The 24,574-nt window shown below is 46.5% G+C and overlaps 1 protein-coding gene across 4 annotated transcripts in view; it reads left to right on the top strand.

Moving 5' to 3' along the window:
* Window positions 1–24,574, top strand: part of RCOR3 (REST corepressor 3) — a 1,455,897-nt gene that overhangs the window by 1,363,495 nt on the left and 67,828 nt on the right. The window lies entirely within an intron of this gene.

Below are 24,574 nucleotides of genomic sequence, written 5' to 3'. Positions count from 1 at the left end.
CTTTACTCTGATTCCGCCCACCAGGGCTCAACTGGAAGCACCCTTGGGCGGAAAGCTTGCTTTATTCTCCAAAAATTGGCATTATATTACAAGGGACACATGGACACTGCAAATAATAGACAAAGGATACAGGTTCCACTTCCACACTTTGCCAAAAAGAAACGGAATGCCAAGCCTACCACCAAATCAGAGGGCAGAGGCTTTAAAGCAGATCAACAACATGCTTCAAATGAAAGCTATAGAAAAGGTACCACTTTCAGAGCAAGGCCAAGGATTTTACTCCAGACTATTCCTTGTACCAAGAAAAGAAAATCAATGGAGGCCTATTCTCGACCTGTCCGCACTGAATACTTACCTCATTGTGCCAAAATTCAAGATGCTGACCCTACAGCAACTTCTTCCCATGTTGGGCAAGGAGTCTTGGCTGGTGACTCTAGATCTCAAGGAGGCATACCTGCACGTCCCCATTCGACCAAACTGCAGAAGACACCTCAGATTTCTTGCAGGATCAGAGCATTATCAATTCTCAGCATTGCCCTTTGGCTTATCTACTGCGCCCAGAGTATTCACGAAATGCCTGGCATCAGTAATTGCACACTGCAGACTTCAGGGGATTCAAATCTAGCCTTATCTAGACGACTGCCTTATACAAGCGGACAACAAGGTAAATTTGATAAAAGACTTGGCCTATGCCATCCACCTACTACAGGCATTGGGATACACAGTCAACATCCAAAAATCAAGACTGGTTCCATCCCAAAGGATAACCTTTCTGGGTGTGGATCTAGACACAACCACCCAAATGGCCTTTCTCACAGAAGAAAAACAAAAACAACTTCCGGATTACTTCATGAATCTGACAAGACAAGCTCAGCTTACTGCAAGGAAAATCCTGCAGGCCCTGGGTTACATGGCATCCTGCATTATTCTGATACCACAGGCCAGGCTGCATATGAGAAAATTACAATGGTATCTAAGGAGTGTATGGTCTCAACACAGTCACAGTTTGGAAACTTTGATACCAATCATTCCTTGCCTTCAAAAGGAGTTCCTGTGGTGGGCTCAGGCCTGCCAGTCCAACAGAGGGTTGCCTTTCAACAAACCAAAAACAAAACAAACCATCACCACGGACGCTTCAGACCAAGGATGGGGAGCACACATGGAGGGCAAATGTATCCAAGGCCTATGGTCTCAAGGACAACTACACATGCACATAAACCAAAAGGAAGTGCTGGCAGTGATGCATGCAATCGAGGCTTTCAAACCCTTCCTCCATCAAGGCCACCTGTTAATAAGGACAGACAACACCACGGTCATGTGGTACATAAACAAGCAGGGAGGCACACACTCCTAACCTCTATGCCGGCTGGCTATGAATCTATGGGAGCTATGCCTGAAACTCAATATCCAACTGCAGTCCCAGTTCGTGCCAGGAAAGGGAAATGCACTGGCAGACAGCTTAAGCAGAACTACTATGGATGCACACGAATGGATGCTGCACCATCTTCCAACTCATAACAAAGGCATGGGGAACGCCGGAGATAGATCTGTTCGCCTCCCCCCACAACCATCAACTGAGGACATTCTGCTCAAGGACCTACCACCCACAAGCATGGAGGGTGGACTCTCTCTCTTTCAGCTGGAAAGCTCTAAAAGTATATGCCTTCCCACCTCTTCCTTTAATGTATAAGGTTCTACTGAAGATTAGGGAGGAACAGCCAAGAGTGATTCTGATAGCTCCAGACTGGCCAAGGCAACACTGGTATCCACTATTGAGGAGCATGTCACAGGCAAAACCATGGCCTCTCCCCCTATGGCCTCTTCTTCTGACGCAGAACAATTTCAAGATCATGCATCCCAACTTAAAAACATTGCAGCTAACTGCCTGGAAAATAACCTTAAATCCAAAACAAAATGTTTTATCACAGAGAGTGAAGGACATTATCAGGGAAGCTCGCCGGCCTTCCACAAGGAAGACTTACTCAGCTAAATGGAAAAGATTTTTCATTTGGAGCACATCAAAAGGCTTAGATGTGACAGTGGCAAGCATGACACATATTCTGGAATACTTAGCAGAACTGTTCCAAAATGGCCTTTCCTATTCTTCCATTAAAATTCATGCCTCAGCAATTTCAGCAGAATACAATGTGGATCCACCTATCTTCTCACACCCTCTCCTCAAGCAATTTCTGAGAGGGATCAAAAATATCAAACCTCCAAGAAAACCCCTTTACCTGCTTGGGATCTCAACTTTGTCTTGGAGAAACTAACACTTCCTCCCTTTGAACCAGCAGCAACAGTGGATCTTCAGTTTCTGTCTTGGAAAACTGCATTCCTTCTGGCAATAACTTCAGCAAGAAGAGTATCTGAGTTACAAGCATTAATGGCAGTACAGCCATTTCTTATCTTCCATCAGGACAGAGTTACACTAAGAACTAATCCTACCTTTATGCCAAAGGTGGTATCTAGGGTATCCTTGAATCAAGCTATTCACTTGCCTACGTTCTTCCCAAATCCACAGAATAGAGGGGAAAAACTTCTGCACACCCTGGATATACACAGACAACTACGCTACTACTAGGACAGAACTAAAAGTAGCAGAAAAACTGACCAACTATTTGTAGCACATGCTGCTGGGATGCAAGGAAAAGCAATTTCCAAACAGACAATTTCAAAATGGATAGGAAATTGCATTTGATTTTGTTACTCCTTTCATGGAAAGTTAGTTCCTGCAAACATCAGGCCTCATTCCACAAGGGCCACGGCCACCACTACAGCCTTCCTACGAGGGGTGGCTACCAAGGACATTTTAGAAGCTGCTACTTGGAGTTCCGTGCATACATTTACCAAACATTACAATCTACCTTTATACTCCAGATCCAGAGCAGGCTTTGCTACTGCAGTCCTGCAGGGGATCTTAACTACACCATCTTTTTCTTAGTACCTCCTCCCCCAGATTGGCTATGGTATTCTACCCATATGTTATGACTGCAGATGCATCCTTGAAGGACATAGTACAGTTTTGTACCTACCATAAATGTAGATGTCCGATAGGTATGCATCTGCAGTCAGGTTTACCCTCCCTCCTACCCCTCTGTGGTATTCCTAGGGTGTTTACCCCTCTTTTAGCTAGCTGGGGGAATCTATTATGGTGTATTTGTTTGTATATATATATATATATGTATATATAATTTTGCAAATGTTTGGAATTCTATTGCATTTATCCAAATTTAGCCTTCCTAGAGGGCACCTGGCATCTGGGGCAAGAAAAACTGAGGAAAATGGCGTCGGCTGATGCTTTTATACCCCAGACGCTCTGGCGTCGGGGAAAGTGCGACATCAGCCGAGGCCAGACCCAGACTTTGGAATCCGGCCGACCGAAGGTCTCCCTGACGCAGGACAGCCCATATGTTATGACTGCAGATGCATACCTATCGGACATCTACATTTATGGTAGGTACAAAACTGTACTTTCCTCAGAGGGGCCATAAATTTGAGACTACCCAGGAGAGGTCCAACCCCAGCCTGGGACCTTAACTTTGTCTTGGAGAAACTCACTCTACCTCCTTTCGAGCCAGCTGCTACTGCAGACTTAAAATTTCTTTCGTGGAAAGCAGCTTTCCTTTTAGCAATCACTTCAGCTAGAAGGGTATCTGAATTACAGGCCTTATGGCAGTGGAGCCCTTCATCATCTTTCATGCGGACAGGGTGTCCCTCAGAACCAATCCATCCTTCATTCCCAAGGTGTTATTCAGTGTGGCTCTTAATCAGTCCATTCATTTGCCAACCTTCTTTCCCAATCCACAGAATAAAGGGGAACGGCTACTGCATTCCTTAGATGTGCACAGACAACTTAGATTCTACTTGGACAGGACTCAACCTCAAAGGAAATCTGAACAACTGCTGGTGGCATTTGCTGCAGGGGCAGAGGGGAAGGCTATTTCAAAGCAAACCATTTTAAATGGATAAGCCATTGCATTCATTTCTGCTATAAGCACCATGGAAAACCTATCCCCCAGGGGATCAGACCTCACTCCACCAGGGCTTCATCCACCTCTACAGCCTTTCTCAGAGGCGTCCCTACCAGGAACATCCTAGAAGCTGCTACCTGGAGTTCTGTACATACTTTCACCAAGCATTATCATTTGACAGTTTTCTCTAAATCCAGAGCTGGCTTTGCTGCTGCTGTCTTGCAGGGCCTTATAGCTGTCCCTAATGCTATCTAAATTCCTCCTCCCAACCATAGCTTTTGGAATCTACCCAAATGTAATGACTGCAACAGTGAAACATGAAGAACATAGTACAGTTGTGTACACTTACCATAAATGTAGATGTTCGAGTGTATTCACTGTTGCAGTCCTGGTTACCCTCCCTCCAGCCCCCTAATTTCTTTTGGCTATACCTCTACTTTCCTTTACTATGCTTAAAAGCCTTTTTGGTGTATTTGCTTTTTTTGTTGGAGGTATATCTTTGTACTTTTATATTTAATTGCTTCCCATTAGGGGGGCTCCTGACATCTGGGGCAGGAAAAACTGATGTAATGGTGTCGTCTGCATGTTTTATACCCCTGATGTCATGGAAGAAGGGACAGCAACCGACGCAGGACCCAAGACTTTGTTAATCAGGCCGACAGAGGGCTACCTGCAAGCAGATAACCCAAATGTAATGACTGAATACACTCGAACATCTACATTTATAGTAAGTGATATATCTGATGAAAATGATGATTCTTCCTCTGATGATGACTCAGTAGCATATTCTACACAAATTACTTGCTCTGTAGAATATGCCTCTCCAGTGGAGGAGTCCAGTAGAAGGGATTCCCCAGTAGAAGAGATTTCTTTTGAAAAGACTGTTAACAAAATGAGAGAATTTTTCAAGTTGGACTGCTCACAGATTTCAGAAGAGCAAAAAAGGTATGATCTTCTACAGAGGTGTGCCTCGTGGCTCTGTGCCTCGCGTTTTGCCAGCTTTCTTGGATGCTTTTACTTTCTCTTCTAAGGCCCCTGACTCACAGGCTCCTGCTCCAAAGAGGCCAGGTAGGATATACAAGGTGCCTGATGACTGCAAGTTTCTGTACAAGTGTCCTTTGGCTCATACAGCAGTTGTTTCCATTGCTTCAGACAGGTCTTAAATGTTGTCTTCTTCCTCAAAACTTCTTCCCTCTGATAAGGAAAGCAAAATTCTGGAAATAATTGGTAAGAAGGTTTATACGTATTCCACTTTAGCCATCAGAGCTATGAATTACCAAACTCTTATGTCCAGGTATTTATTGACCCTACTTTCTCAGGGCTCTCGAGCTGTTGCTCAGCTTCCAGATTCTGACATTTAAAACTCAGGTTATGTCTCTTTTAGCACCTTCTTCTCAAGTGGCTAGACATTCAATTAAATGTAGTTTTGATGCTGTTGAGGCATCCTCCAGAGCACCTGCATCTGGTTCTGTACTTAGAAGGTACTCTTGGTTGTGGCTTCAACCATTGCCAGTTGACATTAAAGCAAAATTGTTAGATGTCCCTCTAGATAAATCTGCTCTTTTTGGTTCTCCAGTTGCAGACTTATTTAAGGTCTTGCAAAAGAAGGGAAAGAAACCTCAAGATTTGAAGGACCTTTTTGTTTCTCCTGTTCCAAAGTTCCACACGAATTTTCCTACAAAAACATCCTTTGTTAAGAAGACCAGTGAGCCCGTTTTCCTTTTTTGATTCTTCTTCTAGATCTAAAAAGACTGTAAGGAGACTCCTCAGTCTAAGACTACTAGTTCTGCACCTTCCTCCCAGCAGTCCATTCCAGCCAGGCCAAGTACTCTGTGACTACTAACCTCTTCCAAGTCTTTCCCTCTATCTCTTTCTCTCGCTCTTTCATGTTGGGCAAGGATCACTCAGGATTCTTGGGTTCTTTTCATTATCCAATGGGGGTATTTCATGACTTGGAAGAATCTTGCCCCTTTCATGGGGGTCCCACCCCCCCACCCCCCACAAACTAATTGAATTTGTTTCTAGAAGTTCTAAAAGAGTTATTTTCTCAAGGCGCAATTCAGCAGGTGTCAATGGACCAGAGAGACAGAGGTTTTTATTCAAGAATGTTTCTTGTCCCCAGAAAAGATAGTCCTTGAAAACCAATTCTGGATCTTTCCCACTTAAACACATTTCTAAAAGTGCCATCTTTCCGCATGCTGTCTTTACAGACTTTGTTTCCCCTGATTCCCCCTCAGTCTAGACATCAAACATGATTGTCTTTACATCCCCATCTATTCTCTTTACAGAAAATGTTTACATTTCTCTGTGGCTTCTTCGCACCTTCAGTTCCTGCCTTGTCTTTTGGACTTTCAACTGCTCCAAGAATATTCACATAGTGCTTGGACCCTATGATTGCTTTCCTAAGGGTCAGGAGTATTCGGTTATATCCATAACCTGGACAATGATCTTTTTCTGGCTCCTTTATCAAAGCAGCTGAATCAAAATCTGCAGTTTTCCATCCCTTTCCTACAAAGTCTGGGGTTCACCATAAATTTCAAAAATGTTTCCCTGTCCCCTTCACAAGATCACATCTTTATAGGGTGCAGGTTCAGAACAGACCTTATGATGGCTTTTCTTCCAACAGACAAGATTCAGTCCCTCACTTCCTTCTTTGAAAACCTTTGGCCTCTCTCCTCAATACAGCCAGGGAGTTTCTGAGATTTCTAGGTTTTATGGCATCCGCAATACTCATGCTGCCTCTTGCAAAACTCCACATGAGGAAATTTTAGTGGTACCTAAAGTCGGTTTGGATGCAATATGCTCACCCTCTGGAGTTTGTGATCCCTCTTCTTCCTTGCCTGTAAACCGAGCTTCTTTGGTGGATTCAACAACTTGCTCTGAATCCAGGACTTCCTCTTCATCTGCTCAAGTCTACTCAACAGTTGTTCACTGGTGCCTCAGACACAGGTTTGGGGGCAACATTTGCTCTCTCTCTCTCTCTCTCTCTGTCTCTCAAAGGAAAGAACATATCAACATCAAGGAAATGAGGGCCCTTATTCTAGCCCTGCAGGCCTTTCATTCTGTCTATCAGTCAGGTCCTCTGAAAATGTTTACAGACCATATCACAGTTCTCTGGTATGTCAACAAGTGGGGGTGGGGTGAAGTCTTGCCTTTTTTGCACGTTAGCTGTCATGGCTTGGGATTTGGCAGTTCAGTACAAGGTGACTTTTTAGGTGATTTGTATCCCATCTGTTCAAAATATTGTGGCAGACACATTAAGCAAGTCCATGATTCAATCCCACACATGGATGCTTCACAGAAATGTGTTTCTGGACTTTGTCTGCTAGTGGGGTACTCCTCTTCTGGATCTGTTTGCCTCCCCTCTGAACAGACAGTTTCCTGTATTTTGTGCCCGACTCCCACATCCTCTGTCTTGGAGACACCCTATCTTTTTCATGGAAGGGTATGTTTCTTTATACACCCCCCCCCCTTTCCTCTCATTCAGAAATCTTGCTGGTGACTCCCTTTTGGCTAAGACAGCATTGGTTCCTCCTTCTTCTGCATTTAGCCAAGGGCAATCATCAAGTTACCTCACAGAGTTGACCTACTTACACAAGAGAAGGGATCTCTGCTTCATCCACATTTGTCAACTCTACAATTGACCCTATGGGTGATCAACTTTTGATTCCTTTCAAGCACCTTTTTTCAGAGGATGTGGTTAGGGTTCTGCAGGAGGCCAGGAAGTCCGATACTAGAAAATATTACTTATTCAAATGGAAGAGGTTTTCAATCTGGTGTCTTTTACGAAATCTGGATCCATTTTCAGTGCATGTTCCAGTGGTTCTTCCTTTCTTGTGCGAGTTATTTAACAGTGACTTGGCTTACTCATCAGTGAAAGTTCACTTGTCAACTGTTTCTGCACATCTGCCATTATCTCCACCTTTGGCTTCCAGATTGGAAGTTAAATTTTTTCTTAAAGGCGTCTTTCATATTAAACCTCCCAGGAAACCAGTTCCACCTCCTTGGGATTTGAATTATGTTTTAGAGAAGCTTACTATGGCCCTTTTTGAACCTGCAGCCTCATCTTCTTTAAAGTTTTGTACTTGGGGAAAACAGTTCTGTTAGTTTTAACCTCTGCTAGGAGAGTTTCTGAGATTCAAGCTTTGATGGCTTCCCCACCTTTCCTGGGTTTCCACAAGGATAGGGTTTCTTTCCGTACCATTCCTTCTTTTATGCCAAGGTGGTGAATGATGAGTTGTCTCTTAATCAGTCTATTCAATTGCCCACTTTCTTCCCTTCTCCTCAGTCCTCCAGTGAAAGGATCTTGCATACCTTGGATGTACATAGACAACTCAGATTTTATTTGGATAAGGAAAATGCTGTCAAAAAGTCTGATCAGTTATTTGTTTTTATTCATCCCAGGGCTCTGAATTTGCCTTGGCAATTTTGTTTTGTTATGATTGCCATGATAATATTCTTTCTGCACCAGTTAAGGCTCACTCCACTAGGTCTGTGGCTCCCACGTCCTCCGGTGCATTCTTTAAAGGCTTGGATACTAACCCTATTTTAGAGGCTGCTACATGGTGTTCTATGCATACTTTTACCAAACTTTACAAGTTGGACAACATTTCTAGATCTAGAGCAGGGTTTGCTAAAGCCATTCTCCATGGCTTTGTTGGAAGCTCTTCTGTTTACAGCTCCTCTGCACCTTCCGCCTCCCAGGGTTCCTACTAAGCTTTGGCATTCTCTGACATGTATAGAGTACTGCAGCATTGAAAAGAAGGACATATAATAGTTGTGTAAAATCTTGCCATAACCATAGATGTTCTTCTCTTCTATGTTGCAGTATTCTGTCCCTCCCTCCTTCCACTGTATATCTTGTTTCTTTCCTTGGAAGGCATGTTATTGCTCCTTGTTATTTCTAGGGCATTACACTACTGAAGATTGTATGTGCAGACGTGCTTTTATGTATGATGTTGTCAACATATGCATGTGACGTTCCATGTACCTTGCAGTAGCTAAAAGCTGTTGTATGCTGGCCTGAGGTCGGGTCGCTTGGGTAGAGTACTTCCCACATTACGGTTATGGTAAGATTTTACACAAGTATTCTGTGTAATCAATCCTATATTACTAGACTTTCTCAAGCACAGGTTTATGTAGAGACAAAATAGGAAGAAGGCACATAATTTTACAAAAGACTTTTTGTATTCCCAACTTAAGTATTGAATATTGTAAAGTTTATAAAAGGATTGGAGGTGGGAGCTTTAGAAAAGGGAAGACGCGAATTACACAGAAATAGAATTTCTGGGCCAAATGCATGCAGAATAATGTTTGTTGAAAGTGTATGTATAATATGGGCCTATATTAGATAATCGAACTTTCAAAAGTTCAACTGTCATATGGTCGACACCATATTTTATGTTATTTATTTATTTTATTTTATTGTACATTTTTTGACTGGGCTAGTCTAACTGGATAAATGTCCATTTTTAGTAGAGGCCCGGGGAGAAAAGCTCCAAGCATAGGCAACAACATAACATACAACATAATATAAAATATATACAATAGTAAAATGAATAGTAGAACATTGTTGAGATTGTAAATATGGAAAAACTTATACAGAGTCCGTTTTTTTTTTGATGTTTATGATCAAACTTTTAAAAGTTTGAAAATCTAATAAAAAAAAAAAAAAAAAAACTGCACAAATAACCTTCCTGAAAGTTTTAAGCAGGGGGGCAAGCCTCCCTGCACCCCCACACCCACACCCACCATTCTTTAAATATATCAACTCCGAGATCACACTACAGTGCAGAAAAGGGAATCTTACCATTCTGCGTGGTATGGAGATCTCTGTTAAAACTTTCAAAAATTCTGTCATATGGTGTCAACCATATGACAGTCGAACTTTTGAAAGTTCGATCATCTAATATAGATCCATGTAATATATGCAATAAAACTGTTAAGCGTACATGTAATGCATATCTGTAATTCATCAGTACTTCAATTACAGTTGGTTTATTTTTAGTTACTTATTTTTCTTTTTTTTTTTGTTACAAATAACAGTAAACTTAGTAAGGCCGTATTGCATCTCTTTTCAGATCCTGTGCCCCAGCACAAACAAATCATTTCCTTAGTTACAACCATTTGTTCAACCCCACATTTCTGATAAATTACTGTATTAAATTAAAAAATCTGCCAACTTGTTACCATCCCCCAAATTTTCTCAGTTACCTCTCTCTTTCCCATAACACTTCTGGCAAACACTTCCAAGTGTAAATCCTAAACCTTCTGGACTTTGCATATTTGGAAGCCATACAGATGTTTTCCCATTGTTCTTTTGTAAAGTCCATTTCTAGTCTCTCTCTTCCTAATCTTTTTCTAACCTCTCCTGATTGATATTATAGTTGTCATGCAATGTTTTATATTTTTAACAGCACCTTCTGTTCTTGATGCAGCTAAAAACTTTACCAGAGCTTAGCAGTCCCTTATTCCTTTCTCTTTGCCTGTACTGTAATACAAGTTTCTAACCTGCAGTCTATGCATCTGCTTGGCTTCATCTCATTGTTGCCTTTCAATCTCCTTTATACATTCCTGAGTTGGCATAGCTTTTAGAATGGTTTCTGCTACTTAATTAATATAAAGTAATCTGTGTTTGTTTAACAACATGTCTCCAAAATCCTACACTCTCCTTATTCCTTGAACTATCCCCCTGTTTCATCATAATCCCTTTCCAGTTTGATTTGTAACTTTCTGCTTATGTTATTTATGTGAGCATTTACTGCATAGCTCTGAAGTATCCCTTCTAATGAAGTAATCCTAATCCACCCTTATTCTATGATGTGGAACAATTTATCCCATTTGACTCTTGCAGTCTTCCCCTTCCAGATAAATTCCTTCAACTCTCTATCATCATCCACAACTTCTTTTCTATTTAATAAACATATGCCTGACGTGTACATAAAACTAAAGGGACTAGAAGCATTTTCACTGCTTGTATCTTACTGATCGTATGCATAAACAAGAGCCTCCAGTTTTTCATTTTTTTGTGTTATCATTTGAGCCGATGTCTTTTCCATCTGGCTTCAACCTGCGGGTTATTAGATCTGACTCATATCCAAGGCCGACCATTTCTCAAAGAAGTCAGCCTGTCAGGCTCTGCCTCCCTTACCCACAATCCCTCACTCCCTTAAGAGTTACCCCCAGATCTAGTTTGCCGCCATTCCAGGATAGCAACTCTATCATGGCTCCATTGGAGTGTATCCTTTTGTTCAGGATTTTGTCACTGTTTTCTTAATTTTTTTCCCCTAATTTGTAGAAATGTAGTCTAGCTTGGTGTAGGTAGTTTTTTAGGATAAGTGTGTTTTTTGGACTTAGTGTGTGAGTTTTAATGGCAGGGCATATCTACCTTTACAGTGTGTTTTTTTCTTTGCTCCTTGGTAATCTAGGTTTTTCAGGTGTTGCTAATAGTGTTAGTTTGGTAAGCAGTAGTTTGTTAATGCTGTTAGTGTGAGATCCGATGCTGCCTTCATTTGCTCTTCAACCTATGTGTTTCGGATCCGAGCATCATTTCCGACTCGGACATATACCAAAGCTTTAGGCTGCAGCATCTGAGCTCCTCCCCTACCCGTGATGCCCCTCTCGTCCAAATCCCTCAGACCTCATTTGCCATATTTTGATAAGCATCGGGTTCTCTTCATTCTGAGCTCCTCAGTGGATTTTGTTTTTCTCCAAGTGATTTCTCTCATATTTTCTCAGTTTTTAGTTTCTACTGATGTTCTTCATGTTTCACTGTTGCAGTCATTACATTTGGGTTATCTGCTTGCAGGTAGCCCTCAGTCAGCCTGATTAACAAAGTCTTGGGTCCTGCGTCGGTTGCTGTCTCTTCTTCCATGACGTCAAGTCGTCAGGGGTATAAAACATGCAGCCAACGCCATTACATCAGTCTTTCTTGCCGTGCGGTGCATGAAGCAGAAGCAGTTCGCAAGTGCTGGTCGGCCGACTCCTGAAATTTTTGTTTTCGAGTTTCAGAACCGAAGTCTTCAACTAAAGCTAAGTACCCCATTGGGGAAACCTTTTCTTGCTCCTTACCGATGTCAGTAAAAGTTAATAATTGCATTACTTGTGGAAAGCAAATACCTCATAAAGATTTTCATTCGTACTTTATTCCTTGCCTAGGGCCTAACCACGATGTACCTTGCTGTCGGTTTTGTGCTTTATTTAATCAGCGCAGTATCCGTCGTCGATATATTTTCGCCGCTAAATATTTTGGTTTTGGTTTAATTATCCAGAAATGTCGGTTAGCCATCCCACTACCGGGATTCCGAAAAAACGCAAAGATAAAGACAGAGACAGGCCGCCGAGGTCCAAAGCTGCCAACGATGCTTCTCCTAAGCCAGTCGCCAGTTTTCCGGTACTCAGTGAGGCACTTTTGCAGCCCCTGATACCCGCTACTTCTGATTTGCAGGCCTCTACTGAGACCCATTTGGTGTCCGGTATGCCGCGAGATGCTTCAGCTATGGAACCCACGGATGTCTCTACCTTGGATGGGTCCAGAGCCGCTGTGCAGGCACCGGCTTTTGAGTGTGTATTCAGGCCTACGGACTTGCATATTAAACCGATGCCTCCTCCTTCTTCACTTAGTTCTAAATCTCGAACCATGTCTAAAAAATGACGCCCATCTATGCCTAAAAAACAAATTATAAGAATGGCTGAAGATTTAATAACTCTAATATGGGGTAGCCAACCCCCCCCCCCCTTTCTAAGAGGCCTAGGACTGAAGTTGTTTATGAATCTTCTGACCAGGATTCTGTTCTTTCTGATTCTTCTGATGATCTGGATTTGCCCTTATCTACTTATGAGGATTCTGATGCAGAGGCTTCCACTTCAGCCGCCCCAGCTAAGCAGGCTTCTCCCTCCACGGCTTCCAGGTCTCCTCCTCCTCGGCTCCGATCACCTTGCTTCTCCCCGGGACCAGAGGAGGAGGAGGAGACCCGATCTCCGTTGAGGTCATCAAGGTGGCACTCCAGGCCTGCCTCGGTGGCCTCGTCGAGATCCACTTACAGCCTGTCTGATGCAGACTTGGACCGAATGATGAGAAGGTTCATCCAGGCCCAGCTGCAGGTGGGAGTGCTCCTGCCCCCCCCCCCTTTGGGGGGGAGCTTGACACCCTTTTTTGCTCCGATAGCTCCTTCTCCGACCCGCTTTCCGGGTTCGGAGCGCTTGGAGCCGGGCAGCGTTGGAGCCGGGGGTGGGTCGGCGCCGACAGTACTGGGTACTTCGGATCAGACCCTACCCTCGAGTCTGTCGGTTCCATCGTCAGATCCGACCTCTCGAGCCGTGGCCCGAGCTTCGGATCTGAGGGATTCAGTGTGCCTTCGGCTCCATCCAGGTCAGAGCACACTGGTCCCTCGGATCCAACGGTCTCGGCACTGATTCCGATCCCTTCATCGGATCCGAGTGGGAGTCGGCTCTCGGAGCCCAGGGAGAGTGGCTCCCCCTCGGCCTTCGATGTAGTGGAGAGGGCTCTGTCGAGAGCATCCAGACCTCCGGCCCTTGTCTCGGCTCCGCCCTGCACTCCCTCTCTGCTGGGTCAGGCTTCCATCACCCGGCCACAGGGACAGCCTACTTAGATGTCCCAGGTTGTTCCTTTGGAACAGGACATTGCTGGTGAGACCTCCTCGGACAGCCCCCCCCCCCCCGAGGAAGTGCCTCGCAAGCATAAGTGTAAGAGGAGGCACGTGGTCTCCCCCGAGTCCTTAACAGAGGACACGGACTTGGATGAAGGGGAAGGCTCCCCAAGGTCACCCCCTGAGGATGTCTCCTTTGGAGACATCATGGAAATGCTCAGGCTCAGGGGGGGGGGTGGTCTGCCCCCAAGGCTTCCTCCGACGAGTCCGTGTTCCTGGAGGCATTCGAAGCAGGCCCATCTACCGCTTGGGTGTCCCCTCCGGCCGACCCCCTGGTGGACCTTGTGACCACCAAGGCGTGGAAGGAGCCAGACACTGTGGAGCCTATTCCCAAGCGCCCGGATAGGATTTTGAGCCCCCCGGCAGACCAGCCCCACTGGAGCAAGGGTCCCCCTGTAGATGCCATGTTGATGGTGGCAGCCACTAAGAGGGAACTAGCTCAGGGGAGCCCCTCGGTCCATTCTCCGAGCAAGGAGTCTCGCTTGATGGATCGCCTTGGGAAGCGGGTATTCAGTTCAGCGACCTTCTCAGTAAGGTCTCTGAACTACATGGCACATGTCATCAGGATGCAGCGGGATCTTATTAAAGAATACGCTGCCCCCCCCCCCCCCCCCGGAGTCCATGTCGGCGGAGGACAAGCAATTATACTCCACTCGTATGGCCACTCTGAGATCTGTTTCTAATATTTCTATGCGGCTTTTGTCTCACGCAACTGAGGGAGTCGCTAGAGCTAGCGGAGCGGGCCTAGTTATGAGACGCCAGGCCTGGCTCCGACATTGTGATTTTGCGGAGCCCTTCAAGGCGTCCTTTGCGAATGCCCCCTTTGATGGTTCTGCTTTGTTTCGCAAGACCGTTCGTGAGACACTTGTCCAGAGCGAGAGGGACCGGAAGATGTTGTCTGCCATCGGAGTCCGCTTCTCTGCTCCCCAGAGGTCCTTTTTCAAGAACCAAAAGGGACAGAAGAAGATGTGGTTCCGGAAATCGCAACATTCCCAACCTGCTCCGGACAACCAGTCCTTCCGTGGCAGAGGAGGACAGGGAGGATGCCACCCTAGAGGCAGAGGGGCACTGAGAAATTTTGGGTCCAGAGAAACCTTCTTTGATCGACCCACGCAACAGCCCTGAAGGGTTGCCTGACTGCTCCACTCTGGAGGCAGTTGGGAGGCGCTTCTCGAAGCACCTGGCGGCATGGGACTCCATCACGTCAGACCGCTGGGTGCTTTGGATTTTATCCAGAGGTTACAAAATCCCTATGCTACATGTTCCCGGACTCAAGAACCTCCCCGATGTACCACCCGATCAGAGGGAGGCTGCAGCCGCAGAAATCCTGCAGTTGCTAGAAAAAAGGGCCATCCAACCCGTTCCCCCCAGTCCAGCTTGGATTAGGGTTTTACTCCAGGTTCTTTCTGGTGCCAAAAAAGACGGGGGACCTGAGACCAATTCTAGACCTTTCCCTCTTGAACCTGTCAGTAACCAAGGAGAAATTCCGAATGGTCACTCTTCAATCCATTCTCCCCCTGTTGCGGGAGAACGACTGGATGTGCTCAATAGACCTCAAGGATGCGTGCTACCACATCTTAATGGACAGACGATCCAGGAGGTTCCTCCGCTTCCGGCTGGGAGCCAGCCACTATCAGTTCAGGGTCCTTCCCTTTGGCCTCACCACAGCCCCCAGGGTGTTCACCAAAGTTTTAGCAGTGATAGCGGCCCACCTGAGACTTCAGGGAATGCAGGTCTTCCCATACCTGGACGACTGGCTCCTGACCGCCCCAACAAGGCATCTACTCTGCTCAGCCAGAGATTTTTTTCTTCGCCTAGCCCCCCAGTTAAGCATCACGATCAATATGGACAAATCCTCCCTTGCTCCGACACAAGTGATAGACTTCATAGGGGCCAGATTAGATACGAGAAGTCTGCGAGCCTACCTCACTCCGGAACGACTACAGAATCTGAGTTTACATGTGCGGGCCATCTTCCAATCAGAAGCTCCACCCGCGGAATTGGTCCTGAGGGCACTGGGCTCTATGGCAGTGGCAGTTACACTCCTTCCATGCGCTCGCCTAAACATGAGGGTACTACAGTGGACCCTTCAAGTACAATGGTCCTTCCAGCTTCTTCCTCTCAATCACCCTGTCTCTATCAGCAAGGCTTGCAGGAGGGCCCTGTTATGGTGGCTTCATTCCCCAGACCTCCATACAGGTCGCCCCTTCTGTGCTCCACCTCCTCTCGTCACGGTGACCACGGACACTTCTCGCTTCGGGTGGGGGAGGGCATTGCTCAGGCAGAACAGGCCAAGGCACATGGAACGACACAGAGACCTCCCTGCATGTCAGTGTTCTGGAGATGATGGCAGTGCTGTTGGCGTTGCAAGCGCTTCACAACCTTCTTCCCATAGGAACTATTGCGATACAGATGGACAACATGTCAGTTGTCTGGTATATCAACAAACAGGGGGGAACCAGATCTTACCCTCTCTGCCGAGAGGCCATGAGAGTGTGGGAATGGGCGATCTACACTAACCGCTTTCTGATCGCAATGCACATTCCGGGACGGTCCAACATTCTGGCGGACAAACTCAGCCGCACCATTCTTTCCCCTCACAAGTGGTCTCTCAACTCCTGAGTAGTGAAGCAGATTTTTGCAAAATGGGGGCAACCCTGCTGCGATCTTTTTGCCTCTCCCTCAAATACGAAATGCGAAAGCTTCTTCGCCCTGATTCCCCCACCAGGGGAAGCCCCGAGAGACACTCTAGTGCATGCTTGGCCGCCCGGTCTACTTTATGCGTATCCTCCTCTACCCCTGATGCTAAAGATGTTACAGAAAGCCTCTCGGTTGGGGAGCAAAATGATCCTCATTGCCCCATTCTGGCCTCGACAAACTTGGTTCCCTTACCTGTGGTCTCACTTGGTGAATCCTCCCTGGATTCTGGATCCCAGTCCGGATCTGATCTCCCACCCATCAGGCTTACCGACCCCGAATCTGGACAGCCTGAAGCTGACAGCTTGGCTGCTCCAGTTCTACTCTTAATTAGGACTCCCGGTATCTCTTCACCAGTCAAAGCCATCTTGGTGGCAGCGCATAAACCTTCCACCAGGAAGATTTACCGCAGTAAATGGAAGCGCTTCTCCGTCTGGGCGGAACATCATAATCTGGACCCCTTCACTGCTCCGCTAACATCCGTTTTGGACTTCCTTACCGGGCTTTTTCAGCAAGGGGCTAGCTGTTCGACAGTCAAGGTACAATTGGCAGCCATCTCCCATTACCACGTAGGACACAAGACAGGTCCTTTGATGTCAGCTAAACTATGTAAAACCTTCCTCAAGGGTACTTTTCTGCTCAGGCCCCCTATCAAAGAAGCCATACCCCCTTGGGACCTATCGCTAGTTCTTCAGGCCTTGACTGCTTCTCCCTTTGAACCAGCTGCCTCGGCTGATCTTAAATACCTGTCTTGGAAAACAGCATTCCTGGTAGCCATCACTTCTGCGAAAAGAGTTTCGGAACTTCAAGCTCTTTCCGTAAAACCCCCTTACTTGGTTTTTCATCAGGATAGAGTGTACCTCAGGACCAATCCATCCTTTCTACCTAAGGTGGCCTCAGAAACCAATATCAATCAGTCCATTAATCTTCCTGTTTTCTTCCCTAATTATCAAAATAAAGGAGAATACAAGCTGCATTCATTAGATGTGCACAGGCAGCTGCGTTTCTATATTCATAGGACTGTTGGTCACAGACAATCTGATCAGCTATTCATTTCCTTTGCCAAATTCAGTTTAGGTAAAGCCGTTTCGAAGGTCACCTTATCACACTGGATTTCCCAATGTATCCTTCTAGCTTATGAGACTTCTGGGAGGCCCGCACCTCAAAGGGTTCGTGCACATTCCACTCGCTCCATATCTACTTCTACTGCATTCAGATCTAGAGTCCCCTTGGATGATATTTGCTCGGCAGCCACTTGGGCCTCATCTCATACCTTTATTAACCACTACAAACTGGACGTCATTTCCAGAGGGAGAGCATCCTTTGGCTCCGCAGTGCTCCGGAACATCCTTCCATGATGGCCGCCCAAGATTCAGGTAGCTGGGGACTCTGTCCCACAGGTTGCTGACAAATGAAGTCCCTACTCCAGATTAAGAAGTTATGTACTCACCATAACGTTCCATCTGAGTAGGTGGCTTCATTTGTCTGCAACCATCCCCCCCTCCTTCCCCCTGGCCTTCAGAAGAGTTAGATGATGGTATTTTTCATGCCTTTTCCTGTTGGGATACCTTTTCAGGTATATAGGAGGGCAAACTTGATCTGAGGTCATTTGGGGTTGGCAGGGGATTATGGGTGAGGGGAGGAGCTAGGAGCTCAGATCCATAGCTGTGTAAATAGTTGCCATCCGATATCTGATCCAAGACCCACAGGTTGCAGACAAATGAAGCCACCTACTTAGATGGAACGTTATGGTGAGTACATAACTTCTTAATACTCTAATGGAGCATTTCCACTGGGAAAGCCAGGATTTTTCTGATTCAAAAAAGAGGCTTGGGGATTTCTTACTCCTACCTCAGCATAGGCCCTTAGCTATTCCTCCATTACTAGACATTGTTGATGCTTTTTCGGAATCTAGTTTGGCCCCTGATTCCTTGCCTCCTGCTCCCAGAAAACCTGACCGATACTACAGGCTCCCTGAGTCACACAAGTTCCTTTTTAAAAATCCTGTTGCGGATCCAGAGACTTTTTCACAGGGGCCCAAGGGCATTAAGGCGCCTACTTCTAAAAATCCTACCCCTTCTGATAGAGACTCCAGGGTGCTGGATAGATGGGGTAAGAAGGTTTACACTTCTGCAACCTTGGCCATTGGACTTTAAACTGCCAAATGTGAAGTTGTTCAATCTCGCTATTTGTTCTTACACGTGGATTTGGAGCCAATCCATCGGCTCCGAGTCGGCCGCTTTCCAAGCTCTAGATCTCTTAGAAGCTCGAGACACAGTCCCTATCCCATGATGCTCTGCTGCCAAACCCCAGATCTAATTTGCCACTGCAACGGATCACACGATCTTCAGAAGAAGCTCGGGCCAGTATCCTTTTTATTATATATTTGCATATTTAGACTTCTGATAACTATCAGGGATCTGATTTTTTGTGGTTTAGAGTAGGTATCTAAGCTGGTATTTTGTTTTTCAGTTCGGGGCGGTTTGCTCCTAGGCCTTTAGCCTTCTTGATTTACTCTACTTGACAGGGCTCTGTCATATTTAATACCGTATCCCCTTATATTCTGTATTGAGCGTTTGTTTTTCTTTATTGTATCCCTTTCTGTAGTTATTGCAGTTCAGGGATCTGAACTTCTAAGCTGTTTTTGTGGTGTTATTACGACTGATTGGACAATTTTTCATAATGTCAGAGAAGCAAAAATTTGGGTTTAAAAAGTGACTGTGGACAAAAGATGTCCATCACGGATAATCATAGTTCTTGTGTTTATTGTTTGGGCCTGCTACATTTACAGGAGGATTGCTCTATCTGCCATTCCTTCAGTGGCAGGGTGTTATTAGAGAGGAGAAGGAAATTGGTAGATAGAGGACTGTTGAAATCGGACTTCCAGGATATATTGGATAAGACTGACCAGACCTCCAAGTCCTCGAAGGGGTCAAAGTCATCTAAGGTGTCTTCAGAGCACAAGTCTTCGGCTCCGAGCACCTCTGGCAAGACTCGATTGCCGGCTCCACAGCCTTTGGAGCCGTGCACCGAGATCTTACCTCAGAGCCAAATCATTGTGTTGGAACCGGTGTCGGAGGTTTTGAAGTCTCCGATCCATAAGTCAGTGGCTTCTTCAACTCATTCTTCCGGTGCCCTTTCTGATATCGATGTGGACCGAGTGGTACAGAGACTTTTGGTGAACCCGGCCCTGGCCAAATTGCTTGCAGCTTAGACCCAGTTGGCTTCGAAGCCTACGACCCTTCCTTCCACGAGTTCCGCTCCTCCTCCGAGGCCAGTTGAACCTTCGGAGCCGGAAAGAGAGGATCTGATAGTGGTGGAACCCTCGGAGCCGAGGCCTGTTCCAGTGCTCTCGGCTCCTTCAACCTTGACTTCTTCGGTTCTGATCGAAGAGTCTCGGTGCGGACACACTCTTGCTGGTTCTGAGGGGGGAGTCGAACCGATGCTTTGGTTCCAAGGGGGGGGGGGAGTCAAACCAGTGCTTCGGTTCCGACTCTCCCTCTCAGGGCTTCGGCGCAGATGAGCTCAGTTCCGTCCTCTGGTTCGGAGCCCGTGGTCTCGGCCCCTGGGAGGCTGCTGACTTCTTCAGAACTGGCTGACTGCTCGGGTTGGGAAACCAGTGCCTTCGATGCCATGAGGAAGGTCATGTCTGCTAAGGCCCTCACTTCATAGGTTCATACTAGGCTATCTGCCCTAGGGCATTTATAAGCCTAGCCAGAGTGTGTTTGGCTTTCGCCACCCATTTTAAATGAATTTTGCTATGCCCTTTTTCGAGGTTAGTATACTGTGCCTCTGTCTAACAGTGACACAGAAGTGATACCCGGGGTAAACCTACTATCTCCCATCCACTCATCAAGATTCCTCTTGAAGAGAGTCAATGAGGGACTCTGCCTAACCTGGACTGGGATTTTATTCCAGAGTGAAGGGAGCCTCTGGGTTATGAATCTGTCCCTCCAGCATGTCCTATTTATTTCAGTGCTGAGGTTCAAGTCTCTCGAGCGCGTAGCTCGATGGGATTTGGATTTTCTGTGGTGCAGCATGTCCATTAATTCCGGGTTAGACATGGCTTTATACGTCAGGCACAGATCGCCTCTGAGCAGGCGGTATGCCACTGAGTAGAGCTGGGGTTTCTTTAACCGGGCAGCATATGACATCTGTTTGAGCCTTTTGATCCTCTTGGTGAGGTACTTTTGGGAGTCTTCCCAGTTGCTGCAGGTGTCTGGTAAGGTACATCCCAAAAGGGGCATTGTACTCAATTATGGGCCTGATGAGGGATGAGTAAAGAGGCACGATGACCTCCCCTGATCTAGATGTGAATCCCTTCAAAATTAGGTGGGCTATATAAAATGTTTTTCTAACCACTTTGGCCACGTGGTTGTCAAATGAGAGATTGCTATCAACTTGGGTCCCCAGGTCCCTAATTACTTCTTCCGTACTTAATGGAGTACCACCTATGTGGTAATTTGTGGGAACTTTGTTTTTGCCAAAGGGGATGACTATACACTTTTTGGCGTTTAGCTTGAGGCCATGGCTCTGGCACCAGTTGTCTGTTTCTATGAGGCCCTTTTGTAGGATGCTTGTGTCGGCTGGAGAATCGATTATGGCGCCCAGTTTGCAGTCATCTGCGAACTTGGTCAGCCACAGTCCTTCCGTGTTAGCCTATACCTCCGAGAAATATATACCGAACAAGAGAGGTCCCAGGACTGAGCCTTGTGGGACGCCACTTGTAACTGGTTTGGAGTCTGACATGGCTCCAGCAATTCTAACCATGTGGGTTCTGTCCTTGAGCCAGTTTGCAACCCATCTAGTGACATAGGGGTTTATATTTAAGCTGGTGAGCTTGTCTATAATGCCCGAGTGGGGTATTGTATCGAAGGCTTTTGCGAGGTCCAGGTAGGCTGTGTGGACCACCTTCCCCTCGTCAATGGCCTTGGTGCCTGTTTCAAAGAAATCAGCCAGGTTTAAGAGGCAGGATCTGCCCTTAACAAAGCCGAACTGGGTAGGATCCAGTGTCTGTAGGTCCCCAATATCTTTATTTATGAGGTCCATGATGATTTTTTCCATAGCTTTGCAGACCAAGCTACTTCTTCGGTTCCTTCTTCTTCCTCCCCTAAAGGGCCATGCTCTATCTCTACACCACAGGTTCCCACTAAGCATCGAGACCCAGAGCCTCAGGTAACCCCATTAGGTGACCCCTGCTTGACTGAGACTTCAGCAGATGCCCCCACTGATGAAGTCCCCAGGAAAACACTGTGTAAGAGGAGGCATTTAGATTCCCCCCAGGAATCCTTAACATCAGACACCGGCTTGGAGGAATCAGAAGGGTCCCCACGGTCCTCCTCTGAGGATGTCTCTTTTGCAGACATCCTTGAAATACTAAGGCTGAGGGGTGACTGACAGTCCCTTACCCCTACTGAGGATGAGTCGATGCTCCTGAAGCCCTTTGGGTCTCAGCCCTCCACCTCCTGGGTTACTCCGCCTTTCGATGAATTAATGGACTTGATCGCTCGAAAGGCGTGGGAGTCTCCTGATTCTATGGAACCAGTCCCTCAGAGGCCCAAAAATTTATCACCTGCCCTCAGGATAAGTCCTTTCTCACAAAAGGGGTTCCCGTTGATGCCATGGTGGTGGCGGTAGCCACCAAAAAAGAGATGTCAGACACCTCTTCCTCTGTCCATCCTCCTAATAGAGATTCCAGGATGATGGACAGATATGGGAAACAAATCTTTAGTTGTGCGACATTTGCAATGAGATTGCTTAACTATTTAACCCATTTTACCTGTCTTTAACGAGATCTCCTAAAAGAGCTTGGAGATGCTCTACAGGGCAACACACGTGATGCTGTCTCCCAGAAAGTGACAGCACAGCTTAACACCCTTAATTCCATTGTAAACTCATCCATGAGGCTCATTTCTTATGCAGCCGAGAGATCGAGCCGGGCAGCGGGTTCAGTGATAGCTCTGCGGAGACAATCCTGGATGCGCTTATGCTCCTTTGCAGATGCCTTCAAGTCTTCCTTTGTAAATACCCCATTTGATGGCTCTTCCTTGTTTAGGCCCAAAGTCAAGGAGACACTCAATAGGTGTGAGCAGGAAGGAAAGACTCTATCTGCTGTAGGAGTCCGTATGTCCTTCAAGGATGCATCTGCAGTCATCACATATGGGTTGTCCTGCCTCAGGCAGCCCTTCGGTCGGCCGGATTTCAAAGTCTGGGTCCGGCGTCGGCTGATGTCGCCCCTTCCCCGACGTCACAGCGCCTGGGGTATAAAAGCGTCAGCCGACACCATCTTCCCCAGTCTTTCTTGCCGCGTGGTGCCCGAAGCAGAAGCAGTTCGCAAGTGCCGGTCGGCCAGCTCCTGTAAATTCGCTATCCGAAGACTTCAAAAGCTAAGTACCCCGTTGGGGACTCTTTCTTGCCTCAGCCGATGTCAGAAAAAGTTAATAATTGTTTATCTTGTGGGAAACAAATACCTCATAAGGATTTCCACTCTTATTGTCTTCCTTGCTTAGGCCCAGACCACGACGTCTCGGCCTGTTCTGCCTGCGCTTCCTTCAACCGACGCACTCTTAGACGTCGGTCGGAGTTCGCAGAAGAGTTTTTTGGGGATAGTTTTGCTTACAAAATGCCGTCGGAAACCCCGACATCACATTTAATTAAGAAACAGAAAGACAAGGACCGACACATGCGGGCCGCGGTTTCGGCTGAAACCGCGGTTAGGCCTACCGCGAGTGTCTCGGTCTCGGCTGATACCGAGTCCTTGGAACTTCCGAACCCTGAAATATTACAACCAACAGCCTCGGCCCCGGAGGCTCCTACCGAGTCGGTTACATAATTGCCTTCCGAAACTGGGGTATTGGAATCTTCCGACACCATACCTGTAGACAAAGCTACACCAGCACGTGGTGCAGCCAGGCTGCCTGCATCCATGTCTATCAAGGCCTTCACCAGGGCTAAAGCTGCAAAACACTCTAAAGCCATGCCTCCCAGAGTTATTCCTCAGGGACCTTCTTCTAGTTCACAGATTCTAACTTTAGCAGAGGACCTTATCTCCTTAATTAGGGGCTCTCAGCCTCATCCGGACAGGGGCTCCCAACCCCCTCTAGACAAAAGGCCCAGGATGGATCCTCCTGATCCCCTTTCCTCAGAGGAGGCCTCTGTTGGCTCGGACCACTCAGACTACCAGGAGGAGGCTTATTCGGCCAACGAGGATTCGGATGCAGAGGAATCTATTCCCTCGGCCTCCCCCCCTGAAGAGCTTTCCTTTGGGGAGACCCTTCACTCTATGAGAGAGCATTTCAAATGGCAGGGCCAGGAATATTCTGATTCCAGGAAAAGACTAAGAACTTTTCTCCATTTACCTCAGCATAGACCTTTGGCTATTCCTCCTGTTTTAAATGTGATTGATGATGTATACTCTGACTCTAGTATGACCCCTGACACTCAGCCTCCGGCCCCTCTTAAGCCCGATAGGTATTACAGAGTCCCGGACACACATAATTTTCTTTATAAGGCCCACTCTGCTGACCCTGAAACTATTTCACAGGGCCCTAAAGGGGTTGCAGCTGTTACTACTAAGAACCCACTCCCCTCTGCAAAGGAGTCCAGGGCATTAGAGATGGGGTAAAAAAGTGTATACTTCTGCCACTCTTGCTATGAGGGCATTAAATTGTCAATTTCACATGATACAGTATCAAGAGTATTTGTTAGAAGAAATGCATAAGAAATTGTCTTCTTCTGAACCCCTTGACCGTAAATCTCTTCAGGATCTGGTACATAACTCCCAGCAGGTTAGCAACCACTTTTTGCAGTGTGGTTATGATGCATTGGAAGCTTCATGTAGGTCAGCAATGACAGGTGTTGTCATACGCAGGCATGCTTGGCTGAAGGAACAATCTCTGCCAGAACATGTTAAAGCTAAGCTTTTGGATGCTCCACTGGAAAAGCAAAAGTTATTTGGTTCCACTGCTCAAGACATCCTAAAGAAATTTGAGGAAAAGGCAAAATCTGTACAAACAGTTAAGGATTTTCTTCAAGTCCAACCGCCTAGATTCAGCAGAAACTGGCCTTCCAAGAATTGGTCCTTTCCGGACACAGAAAGATTTCAAAGGGGCAGGAACAGGCGTGCCAGAGGTAGAGGGCAAGCTAGGGGCTCCTACAGAGGCCGTCAATGGCAACCTCCAATCCAGACAGGCAGTTCAGGACCTGCAACTGCTGCACAAGGACAAACTCAATAACTTT

The sequence above is a fragment of the Protopterus annectens genome, chromosome 1.part0, assembly GCF_019279795.1.
Source record: "Protopterus annectens isolate FY-2018-M chromosome 1.part0, PAN1.0, whole genome shotgun sequence".
Lineage (NCBI taxonomy): Eukaryota > Metazoa > Chordata > Ceratodontiformes > Protopteridae > Protopterus > Protopterus annectens.
Note: the sequence above shows the minus strand (reverse complement) of the source record. Positions and strands in the feature narration are given on the sequence as shown.